General features: G+C 42.9%; 1 protein-coding gene across 3 annotated transcripts in view; it reads left to right on the plus strand.

Moving 5' to 3' along the window:
* The first annotated feature begins 7281 nt into the window (after positions 1-7281).
* CLIP1 (CAP-Gly domain containing linker protein 1) overlaps positions 7282-12907 on the plus strand; it is a 125971-nt gene continuing 120345 nt past the window's right edge. For all 3 annotated transcript variants that reach the window (XM_059894955.1, XM_059894958.1, XM_059894957.1), the window contains exon 1: positions 7282-7428. The gene's annotated coding sequence lies outside the window, so the exon portion shown is untranslated. The remainder of the gene's footprint in view (positions 7429-12907) is intronic.

The raw sequence follows: 12907 nt of genomic DNA on the forward strand, positions 1-12907 counted from the left end.
TAAGGGAGGCCCAGAAGCGCAAACTAGATCTTACCTATGCCTGACCTTGCCACCCATCTTCCTAACAACGTTGGCATAGAACTACCACCCTGGCTAAGGGTTTTCTTCCAGACTCTCAAATGTGGAGTAGGGACAAAGAGTCTAGTTCTGGGGGCCACCCCTCTTCCCTGCCCCAGATCTCAACCTGTAGATCTGCCTTCCTTACCTGCTCTCATGATCTTTTCCCTCCATCAACTCCCAGGCCTGGAAGTACAGCATTTTCTCTTATTTCTTTGATGCCATATTCTTTCTTCCCATGTCCAGTCTCCTAAGTCTTAATGTTGGACAGGAGTTTCTTCTGTACCTCATAGCAGAAACTCTGGTCTTCCAGGCCCTTGGTCCGACAAATGGGAGCTAAACAAATTTTTAATAATCCTTTCTTGCTTGACAATGCTGGAATACCAAGCCATTTTTTTTTCTCTGCAAAATTCTATTTTAGGTTGCATGACATTGTGAATGCAACTAATGCCACTGAATTGTACACTTAAAAATGGTTAGAGTGGCAAATTTTATGTTATATATTTTTTACTACAATTTTAAAAAGTTAGTAATGTAACATACCAAAAACCATTGATTTGTACACTTTAATGCGTATGTGAATTATCAAGACATCTCAACAAAGCTATTACAAAGATCCTATTTTTAAAAAAATATTTATTTATATATTTATTTATTTGGTTGCATTGGGTCTTAGTTGCGGCACGTGGGCAAAGATCCTATTTTGAATGTCAAAACCTGCATATAAACTTCTTTTTCTTTTCTCTTCTTGGGCAACAATCCAACCTCACTTTCTCTCCTGCCTCCCAGTCATGGCAAGTGGATGCCTTGCGCTGTTTAGGGTCAAGGTCAGGTGTGAGGAACATGACAAGAAACGTGCATTAATATTTTATTTAAAATGAATACTTCCAGAGACTTCCCTGGTGGGCCAGTGGTTGAGACTCTGCGCTTCCAATGCAGGGGGCGTGGGTTGGATCCCTGGCCGGGGAACTAAGATCTCGCATGCCAGTGTGGCCAAAAAAAAAAAAAAAAGACAACTTCTATTAAACAGGTATGTATGTATCTCTCCCTTGCTTATTTAAGGCAAAAACATAGCATATTATGCACACTGTTTTGTACCTTCCTTTTTTTTATAATGATAAAATATTAATTTATATTAATATTAATATATTTCCCCCAGGAAATCCTGAGTCTCATTGACAACCATTAAACCCAAGTGTATCCAATCGACCTCTTCACATGTAATAAATGTATACTCAGAAAGACATACACCCATACCCACACAGACTGTGAGGCATGAAATCAATTAAGTTAATTTAGTACTAATGAGTTAAACTAGTTAATCTAGTATTAATTTTTTACTTGTTTTTTAAAAATTAATTAGTTTATTTTTGGCTGCGCTGGGTCTTCATTGCTGCTTCTCTAGTTGCGGCGAGCGGGGGCTACTCTTCATTGCAGTGCGCGGGCTTCTCATTGCGGTGGCTTCTCTTGTTGTGGAGCACGGGCTCTAGGCTCACGGGCTTCAGTAGTTGTGGTGCACGGGCTTAGTTGCTCCGCGACATGTGGGATCTTCCCGGACCAGGGCTCGAACCCGTGTCCCCTTCATTGGCAGGCGGATTCTTCACCACTGCTCCACGAGGGAAGTCCATTAATTTTTTTATTTGAAATAAATTAAAAACTATCTATTATTTCCATGATGTAAGATTAAGGATAGTATTAAGTCTGCCTATTTAGTTTGAGCCTTTCCTTCTAGAAGGTGTCTAAATGAGATTTAGTCATTTTATTTGAATACAAGCCCTGGCAGAAGCTGACAATTCCCTGTACACATTTCCTTAATTTATAGTTCAACTTTAATTTTTATCTCTTTTGTACAGTTAGACTTTTTAGATCTAATATGGTTGTGATTGAACACTAAGGAAGAGCTGAGTCTGTAAAATAATAGACTCTTAGAGTTGGGAAGGACTTTAGTCCAAACAGCCTCCCAATTAAAAAATCTCTTTTCCAAAATCTCCCACCTACCTGGTTATCGTCCATTCTCTACTTACCTTTTTTTTTTTTTTTTGAGTATTTATTACTTTCATTTATTTATGTATTTATTTTTATTGAGATAATATTCACATAATATAAAATTAATCATTTTAAAGTACACAATTCAGTAGCATTTAGTATGCCACAACTGCCTCTATCTAGTTCCAAATATTTTTTCATCCCAAAAGGAGACCTGTTGATTCCAACTTCCCTCTCATTAAACTGTTGATTCCAACTGTTGATTCCAACTTCCCTCTCCCCTGCGTCACTGGCAACCACTATCTATGTTCTGTTGCTATGGCTTTAGTTATTTCTGGCTATCTCATATAAATATCCTTTCTTGATATTTCGTATAAGTGGAATCAGACAATATGTGACCTCTTGTGTCTGGCTTCTTTCACTCAGCGTAACGTTTTCGATGTTCATCCAGGTTGTAGCAGGTATCAGTACTTCATTTTTTTTTTTTTTTGACTGAGTAATATTGCATTGTACTTATATACCATTATTTGTTTATCTATTCATCTACTGTTGGGCATTTGGCGTGCTTCCACCTTTTGGCTGTGAATAGTGCTGCTGTGAACATGTATATACGTGTATTTGTTTGAGTCTGCTTGATTTTTTGCTGAAGGTAGAATCAACTTTTCATGCACTCAACAAATATTTGTTGCATTAGATTAAAACTGCTGCAACAACCACTGATTTCACAAATGTCTTGCTTCACCGGATAAAAGTCACAGAATCTTAAAAATGTTTGTGGTAAGAACTTCATAAGTCATCTTGTTCAACCCCCTCATCATGAAAGTACACGCACTCAAAGCAGTAGTCTATTTAGAAGGCCCTAAATACAGTTTACATCATGATGTGTGGTACCCTACTGATATTGTTCTTTGTTAACTGAATGTGTACAATACAGCTTTTGTTGTCATAAGATGGTTCTCCTTGAGAAGTGATCTATGCATTTAAATTTAGTAGCTTGTCATTCTTTCATTGTTTTGCTTCTTGAAAGATTCCACAAAACCACCACCATCAGCATTGTTTTTATAAAGTAGATATGGCAGACAGTCTTAACTGGTTTCAGTGATAAAATTAATTTTTGGTCCAAAATAGTCTGAATGCTTCATCATGTGTTGTGGGATTTATTTTTTGGTTTCCTTTCTTTGCATCTTAAGACACTGTCTTGCTCTGGATTAGTCACTTTTTGATTAAATGAACCAGCACTAGCGCCTTACCTTTGCAAGGAAATGTTAGTATCTCCTTAAACACCAGAGTTAACTTAAAACATTTTTCTTGTATCTGACTTTATAAATCTCTCTCTCAATTTTTAGCAGAGTTGAATGATATTGACAAGGAGTATGGTCTGGTGCATTATATCCACTGTGGGCATAAAACCAGTGGAATTCACGGAACAGTGATTATCCCACCTTGATTTAGTAAAGCACATAGCAGTAAAAGTCAAGGTTGGAGGATAAGTACTTGATCTCCACTGCCGCGCTCTCCCAATACCTGGAACAGTGCCTGGGACACAGCAGGGGGCCAGTAACTATTTGATAGATGAGTGAATGAAATTAATTTGACTCTAGTTTCTGAAACAATGCTAATAAAAGTAGATGTAATTTAAAAAATGAATTCCTTTGTCTTCTTTATAAAGATTATTTTAATTATGGACTGTCTCTTAGGAGTTACATTAAACATTTTTATTGAGGTATAATTGACATTATATTAGTTTCAAGTGTGAAACATGATTCAATATTTGTATATATTGTGAAATAATCACCACAATAAGGCTAGTTAACATCTGTCACCAGACACAGTTGCAAAAAATTTTTCTTTCTTGTGATGAAGACTTTTAAGATTTACTCTCTCAGCAACTTTCAAATATGCAGTAGAGTATTACGAACTGTAGTCACAGTATTGTATGTTATATCCTCATGACAGTTATTTTATAACTGAAGGATTTACATTTTTAATTGTTATCTGTTATGGTTCAGGAACTTAAAAAAAGAAAAAGAAAACAGAAAAGAAAAGAATTTACTTTTAATTTAAAGAGTGTTCTTGTCTTGACAGCTTGTTTCATTTTCTATTTTAAAAGCTCTATAAATCCTCACATCCTTTTAGAAATTTACAGAGTACTCTCCAACCATTATTTTACACTGAGCGTTGTTTTTGAATGGCAATAAGAACTATTTGTGCCTTTAGTGAAAGATTTAAAATGTTTTTAACAGTAATGAATTAATTTAAAACCATTATTTATAGTAATTTTCTCTGGATGTATGGGATTATAACTGTTTTGTTTTCTTCAGTTTGCTTGTTTTAATTTTATGTACTGAACACCTATTATTCTTTAAAAAAATGAAGACAAAATACTGGAAAAAAGTCCCCAGTTACTTAGAACCTGAAGTCTTATACTACATCCTTTTTAAAATTAATCTACTATGAACCAAGTGTATTCTAGGGATGCAGCTAGAGCAATGAGCCAACAATCCTTCTCTCTTGAAACTTACATGCCAGTAGGGATGGAATTAGACAGGTAATAAACAAAATAATAAACCTGCTATACAGCAGAAAACTATCAGAGAAAGAATGAAGCTAAAGAGCTGCGTAGAAACAAACTATGAACACCCACCACTTTGCAGAGAATATTCTCTATTCATTTGTTTGAGGACCTTAAATACCTTTTTTTTTTTTTTTTTTTTTAAATAGCAATCAAAGTAACGCATGCACGTTTTTAAAAATAAAGTGCGGGCTTCCCTGGTGGCGCAGTGGTTAAGAATCCGCCTGCCAATGCAGGGGACATGGGTTTGATCCCTCGTCCGGGAAGACCCCACATGCCGCAGAGCAACTAAGCCCGTGCGCCACAACTACTGAGCCTGCGCTCTAGAGCCTGCAAGCCACAACTACTGAGCCCACGTGCCACAACTATTGAAGCCTGCGCGCCTAGAGCCAGCGCTCCGCAACAAGAGAAGCCACCGCCATGAGAAGCCCGCTCACCGCAATGAAGAGTAGCACCCACTCTCCGCAACTAGAGAAAAGCCTGCGCGCAGCAACGAAGACCCAACACAGCCAAAAATAAAACAAATTGAAAAAAAAAAAAAGTACATCAGGGTTTATAATGAAAAGCAACGTTGTTCTGCCAATCTTCCCAACCCTGTTCCCCAGAGACCACTAATTTTTTGCTTTCAGTTCTTCAGGTGGTTACTTCCATATCTCCAAAAGTATACTTATATTGTTATTTATTTATCATCTGTAGACATTATCTATTGACTTTGTGTTATGATTAAGCACCACTACCTTTCCCCCTCCACACAGGTCTACCACTATTTGTAGTTGTTCTTATTAGTTACACTAATGATGTGAGTAAACCTTTTTTTTTTCCTAGCAAAAAGAAAAAAAAGAAGTATTTAATGACTTCCCCACTTTGTAAAATGAAGATTTGGGAGCTCTACTGGCTTTCAACTTCGGCTACTTCCCTCTGTCTTCCAAAGTTTTCTCCATTGAGCTGTTCCAATACTCTTAGAGCAGATATACATTTTAAAAAGCTCAGTGGCTCAGCTCTAAAAACGGAATGTGAATGCTTATTTTGAAATAGGACTGAGCAACTTCTTTAGTCCTAACACCAGCCACACCATGGGACTGAACACAGTCAATGCCCTGGTTGTAGGACAGGGACTAGGCCTTGGTCACAAAATTTAAGTGGGTGCTAAAAACCCAGTAGTCAAGAAGAATACTATTTTAATGTAATACTCTAAAAATCAAAATTAATGCAAAAAAGTCCATAAGGAACAAAATGTAATTTAGAAATAAAGATAGGCTCGGCAGATTGAGTAGAAAAGAGAACATCGGAAGTGTTTATATTTGCACCCCCACGTTTAACAGTGGTCTTTGCCTCTTTCTACGGCATCTGTAATTACACAGGTTGTGTACTAGAGCTGAAAAGTGTTTCAGATGAGAGGGTGGGGTGTGGCTTTCAGATTAGGAATATCGATACTGGATATCCGGGTGCCACTACACTTTGACCTCGCAACTTGCAAGCTAAAGCGATGTTGAATTAGGAAACAGAATTTTTGTGACTTAAAAGGTGAATCGAGGGGAGGGGCCAGCAGATAAAGTTACTTATTCGTTCAGAATTCCACGCATTTTCAATGTCGTTTGCTCCCCCGGCTCTGTGCACGCCTGTTGGTCCAGGCAGCACGGTGCTTTGAATAAAGGTCAGCAAAGGGGTCACCCTCCTGATTATTCCCTTCTACCGGAGAGGAGGAGGAAGCCCCGGGCCCCCTATCCACCCCTGAGTCGCTGCAAAATCCTGGGCATCCCTGACAGCTGCAAATTCCTCCCAGGAGCTGCCAAGCTTCTGGGGTTGCCATGGTCCATGGGAGTGAAATGCTGGCCGCCCTCGCTGCACCAGCCCGGAGCAGGCTGTTGCTGCCTTCCCTTCAGTCCCTTTGAAAAGCTTTTAAAGGAGATCCCTGGGGGGAGGGGGGAGGACGGGACATCAACCAGGGCTTCCGTCCAAGCGGCTGGGGCGAATAAAAGAGGCTTTTCTCAAACTAACGGTGCAAGTGCTGGGCTTGTTTCACGGGATTTTTAACCCTCGTTCTTTCCCTGATGGGAAAGGGAGAGCAGAGATGGTTCTTCCCAAGCTTCACTTGCTGTAGGCAGCGCCTTTCAGCGTCTCCCCCAGGGATCCCTCACTCTGGAGGGCGAGGAGGGCAGAGAGGACGCTCCCTAAACTTAACCAGCTGTGGGCAGCTCCTCCTAGCTTGTTTCAAAGGGTTTCTCACCCTGGGGATTTGGTGGGGGGGGGCAGAAATCGGCTCCAAACTAACAGGCTGTGTGGTCAAGACTGAATGGAGCTATCGGGTGTGACTTGCAAATTTGGGGAACACTTTCAGAAAATGGGGAACAAACCGAGATGATGAGAAGCCCCTTAGTCCAGGCCTCTCGGGTTTCCCTGGCACCTTCCTCCCCATCCCGGTCCTCGTTAGGGTCTGAGGGCCGGACGGCGGGCGCGCCGGGGGTCTGGGGTTCGCCGCCCCCGAGCCGCGGCGGGTGCAGACAAAGAGGCGGCGGTGAAGGGCTCGGGCCCGACGCCGGCCGCGGGGTGCGGGCCGCGAGGTTCGGGGCGCGCGGTCGGCCGGGGTGGGCGCGGCGGCCGAGCGCGCGGGGAGGAGCCGCCGCGGCGTCTTCTCCAGGCGGCGCGTGCCCGCCCGGCCCCGCGGCGGCGCGTCACGCTCTCCCCCGCCCGGAGCCGACGAGCCGGGAGGCGGGAGGCGGTGGCCGCGCGGCTGCTGTTACTGCTGCTGCTGCTGCTGCAGTGGGGCAGGTGGCGGTGACTGGCGGCGACCGAGGCGGCGGCGGCGGCGAGCGGTGAGCGGGGCGCGGCGCGGGCCCTCTCCCCTTCCTCGTCCCCTCCTCACCTTTCCCCTCCCTCTCCGCCCGGCCCGCTCCTGCCCGCCCGGCTCGGGGCCGGGGGCCGGGCCCGGCGTCCGAGAGGGAGACCGAGTCCCGCGCGCCGGGCCGCTCCCGAGGGGCCGCAGGGAGCCCGAGGGCGATTGCCCTGGCGGCCGGCGGTCCCCGGGGTGCTCCGCCCGGAGCCGGAAAAGTGGCCGGCCCTGTCAGCGCCGAGCCCGGCCTTCCCTTCCTCCGCCCGCCTCAAGATGGAGCTTGGACTCCTTGCCCCTGCGCCGCCCCAGGCGCCGCTCCCTCCCCGGCACCCTTCTCCGCTCTCCTCGGCCTCGGAAGGGGGAGTGGGGGTGGGGCGGACGCCGGGGGGCCGAGGCCCGGCGGGACCTGTTGCCCCGGCGGGCACCTGAGCGTGCTCGGGCCCTTGGCCGCGGTGCCCGCGAGCCGGAATGGAGGGCACCCTGGCCGTGGCCTCCGTGGCGGGCGCCGGCCGGCGGGCTGGCCTTGCTGGCCTGGGGCCTGGCCGGCCGTGGCTTTTGTCCCCCAGCCCCACGCCCCCCGCCGAGTGGGACTGTGATTCTTGGAGAAGGTGGATGACAAGAGGTGACAGGGATTTCTGAAATAACACCGCCGCCCCGTAACCCGAACCTTCTGCCTCGGCAGGGCATTGGCTCGGCAGACAGACGACACTTGTTCAGAGGTTATTTTAAAAGCAGAGCCTTCTCATTCCCCTCCTCTGGAGGTCCTGTGCTTCAGAAATCTGATTTTGATCTGGGGAGAAACCCTGAACTCGGCAGTTTCTCCACTTCATGTGGCTTTTCCGTCTGGCAGGAGCCGAGCACCACTCCCTCCCTCCTCCCTTCCCAGCCCCACCTCTCTGGTGTGAAGAAATTGCACGTTAAGTCTGTAATCTTCAGTTACCTGCTTTTAGCAAAACCCGGGCGCCTATTACCGTTTTTAGGAAGGAGGGTGGAGAAAATGCTGCTTTTTGTTGTTATTTTTGTTGGATTCAGCGGCCTTGCCTTCTTCCTGTTTCAGGTTAGGACGGTGCCTGGCCAGTAAGAGCTCAGCATTAGTGTTACCGCTGCTGCTCTTATGGTTCTGGTTCTGGTGGGTGTTACTGGTTTCTATTTTATTTTATTTTTTTAATTACTACTGTTACCTATAGTATGCACAAGTCCGGAGACCAAATGTGTTAGAATTTTGGATTTAATGATAATCTTTTGCAAGAATCCTCAGGTAGGTGGCTCCTCAGCTTTGGGGCATTTTTCTCTGGAAATATTAACATTCATTGAGGGCTTCCTGTGCTCATGCCCCGGGCAAGTCTTTTATATGTTTTATCTCATTAATTAACCTAACCCAATGATGGTGCTGTTATTATCCCCATTTTACAGAGGAGGCATAGAAAGGTCAGGAACCTTGCTCAGGGTCACCACTGGTGGTGTCAGGATTTGAGCTCAGGTATCCTGACTCCAGGTGCTGAGTAATTAAATTAGCATAGTGCCTCTCTGGCAAGGAGCAAGGCTGGCCCTTTTTATAGGGTCTTTTTTAAAAAAACTTATTTTTGGTTGCATTGGGTCTTCGTTGCTGCGCAGTGTGCAGGCTTCTCACTGCAGTGGCTTCTAGTTGTGGCACGCGGGCTCAGTAGTTGTGGTGCACAGGCTTAGTTGCTCTGCAGCATGTGGGATCTTCCCGGACCAGGGCTCGAACCCATGTCCCCTACATTGGCAGGTGGATTCTTAACCACTGCGACACCAGGGAAGCTCAAGGCTGTCCCTTTTTTTTTTTTTTTAACACATCTTTATTGGAGTATAATTGCTTTACAATGGTGTGTTAGTTTCTGCTTTATAACAAAGTGAATCAGTTATACATATACATATGTTCCCATATCTCTTCCCTCTTGCATCTCCCTCCCTCCCACCCTCCCTATCCCACCCCTCTAGGTGGTCACAGAGCACCAAGCTGATCTCTCTGTGCCATTGCGGTTGCTTCCCACTAGCTATCTGTTTTACGTTTGGTAGTGTATATATGTCCATGCCACTCTCTCACTTTGTCACAGCTTACCTTTCCTCCTCCCCATATCCTCAAGTCCATTCTCTAGTAGGTCTGTGTCTTTATTCCCGTCTTACCACTAGGTTCTTCATGACCTTTTTTTTTTTTTCCCTCTTAGATTCCATATATATGTGTTAGCATACTGTATTTGTTTTTCTCTTTCTGACTGACTTCACTCTGTATGACAGACTCTAACTCCATCCACCTCACTACAAATAACTCAATTTCCTTTCTTTTTATAGCTGAGTAATATTCCATTGTATATATGTGCCACATCTTCTTTATCCATTCATCCGATGATGGACACTTAGGTTGCTTCCATGTCCTGGCTATTGTAAATAGAGCTGCAGTGAACATTTTGGTACATGACTCTTTTTGAATTATAGTTTTCTCAGGGTATATGCCCAGTAGTGGGATTGCTGGGTTGTATGGTAGTTCTGTTTTTAGCTTTTTAAGGAACCTCCATACTGTTCTCCATAGTGGCTGTATCAATTTACATTCCCACCAACAGTGCAAGAGGGTTCCCTTTTCTCCACACCCTCTCCAGCATTTATTGTTTCTAGATTTTTTGATGATGGCCATTCTGACCAGTGTGAGATGATATCTCATTGTAGTTTTGATTTGCATTTCTCTAATGATTAATGATGTTGAGCATTCTTTCATGTGTTTGTTGGCAATCTGTATGTCTTCTTTGGAGAAATGTTTATTTAAGTCTTCTGCCCATTTTTGGATTGGGTTGTTTGTTTTTCAATAACAAAAAAGGCTGGCCCTTTTTAAAGCAAAGAAAGTGGGTGATTGCTTGGCCAAGAGCTTATCCTAGGTTTTTGAGGTTCAGAGAAAGTGGTAAAGTACAGCTTAGGCTTCCCACTAGGCATTGTTCAAAAGGGTAGAAAAACGAACTGGGTGGACCTTGCGAAGGTATTTTGTCCAAAGATAAAAATCGGCCCTTCCCTCTTTTTTTCAGCAATTGCTTAAGCTCCTAATTGTGCTTCAGTATGACGTAGGCAGATCTGGTTTCTGTTCTTTAGGAGTTTAGAATTTGGTGCTCCTCTTATTTACCTTAAATTTTTTTTTTTTTAACCTAGTGTCTAACATTGAGTCTGTTGCATCCTATGTGACCCATTAAGTCAGTCATGTTTGACTCTTGCTTTTACGTGCTGTCTCTTGGGATTCCAAACCCAACTCATGGTGTGTAAGAGATGACTTGGTCCTCTTATACTCCATACAAAGGTAGGCACTTTTGAATTTGTCACATATTGGCTGCCTGATGTTCTTCATTGTTTTTTACAGATGTATTTTCTGTTCTTCCCAATGTGTGTGTGTGTGTGTGTGTGTGTGTGTGTATGTGTGTATATCTCAATGAAATGTGTGTGTGTGTATATCTATCTATCTATCTATCAAGGACCTTGTATTTCACTTTATAGCACCCTCTACAGAATTCTGCAGAGTCCCATGTGCTCAGTAAATATTTATTATTTAGTTAATTGAAAATATGAGGTCCATAAGTTTCAGGACTGGCTTTATAGAAGTTAAAGCTAAAGAAAAAAACTGAAAGTACTGTAGTAAAGTCACAGGAAGATGGCTTAATATTTGTTAACATTAAAAGAAAACTTTGTGCAGTGTTAACTAAAGTGAGACTTTTCACCTCATATAATTTTCCACTTTATCTGAATTATCAGCTTCTTTCCCTCTCTTCCTTGTACAAATGAGGTGGGAGGTTGAGTGTTTTTCTCTGATATAAAGAATGGACACTGTTGTTTATTAATCATTGCAAGCCAGTAGTTCTCCTTTTCAGTAATTTTGAAATGTATGGGAGTCTTCCCAAAGGGAGATTGTGGGGGCTATGGTGCACTTATATGTGGGCAGTACTTAGGTCTCATTTGGTATTCACTCAACAAATATTTACTGAGCACCTACTGTGTGCTGGGTGCTGTTCTGGGTGCTGGTGATACAGCAGTAAATAAAACAGACAGAAATCCCTGCTCTCTTGAAACTCCCCTTCAAGTAGGGGAGGCAGACAGTAACCATATTAAAAATGTTGGAGAGTGATACGTGGTAAGGAAAAATAAATCAGGGAAGGGGGAATATGAAGTTTTGGGGACAAGAGTTAGGGTAATGGAAATTTTAGATAGGGTGGTAAGAAGAGACCTAGCTGAGACAATGACTTTTAAATAGAGATCTTGAGGAAGTGAGAGAATGTAGATCCCAGAGGAAAGAGCATACTCAGAAGGGGGAACAGCAAGGGCAAGGGTCCTGAGGTGGGAGCTTGGGAGGGGACAGATAATTTAAGGCCATATAGGTTGTAGTCGTTAAAATATGTATTAGAATATTTTAAAATAGTGAAAGGTAAAGAATTTTGTGCCATGTTATTAGTGATTTTGATGAAGAAAAACTTAAAGATGGGGGAAGTAAGGCTTAAAGAATTTCACTAACTTCCCTAAAAGGCCACACAGCTAGTGAATACAGAGCTAGAAATTGAACTTAGTTTATATTATTTTAAGCAATGCACAGAATATGTTGGCAATGGAACCTTAAATAAGTGGCTGGCAGAAAGGCCAGACCAGTACTTGATGTTCAGACTTGCTGTTAAGTGTATACTTTCCTGTTTGTATGCAGGATTTTTGCTCAACCCTGGGAGGCCTTGTAACTGACATTTGCAAATATAGCTTTTTCCTGGAATTGTGCTCCTGGAAGTAAAGCCTTCCTTTTTAGTCTTAAAAGCTTCATGGTTCAAAATCTGTGTTTAATATAAACTTTTATTTAAGTCTCTTCAATCTTAATTGGAAGGCAGTGACAGTATTACTCTGAATATGAATTTTTTAGAGAACTGTTTAGGGAGGCTTTAAACTAATATAGCATCTTATATATTTTTAATATACATAGTATATGTTTCCCATGTAGATGGAACTCAAGGAATCCATATGCTTTAAATCAGCATTTGAATTACAATGCACTTTTAAGGGAAAACATATTGACTGATGGTGCTGTACAAGAATTTCAAGAGTGACTTCTTCAGGTTTCAAATCAGAGGAACAGAGGAGTTTTTTTTTTTTTTTTTTTTTGGGTGGGTTGGCAGACTGTAATTAACCAACCTTGAATTTGGCTAGGACATCTGGGTTAATATCCTGGTCCTGGCACCAAGTACCAAGGAATCTTGGCCACAATTAGTAAAGAGCTTTTTTTTTTTTTTTTTTTTTAATCTCCATCTGGCACTTCCAGAAGGACAGCTTCCACTAGCGCTAACTCAGTGGATGGGTATGTTTTTTAATTGTCTATCTTATGGTGGTTCAGCAACAAAATCTTAAAAGTATTCTTTGCAAAATCTTAGAAAAGAAGTACTCCTATTACAGAATCCCTGTTGGAAACCCTTTCTGATATCTCTTTCCCCGGG

Source organism: Balaenoptera ricei, chromosome 14, assembly GCF_028023285.1.
Source record: "Balaenoptera ricei isolate mBalRic1 chromosome 14, mBalRic1.hap2, whole genome shotgun sequence".
Taxonomy (NCBI): Eukaryota; Metazoa; Chordata; class Mammalia; order Artiodactyla; family Balaenopteridae; genus Balaenoptera; species Balaenoptera ricei.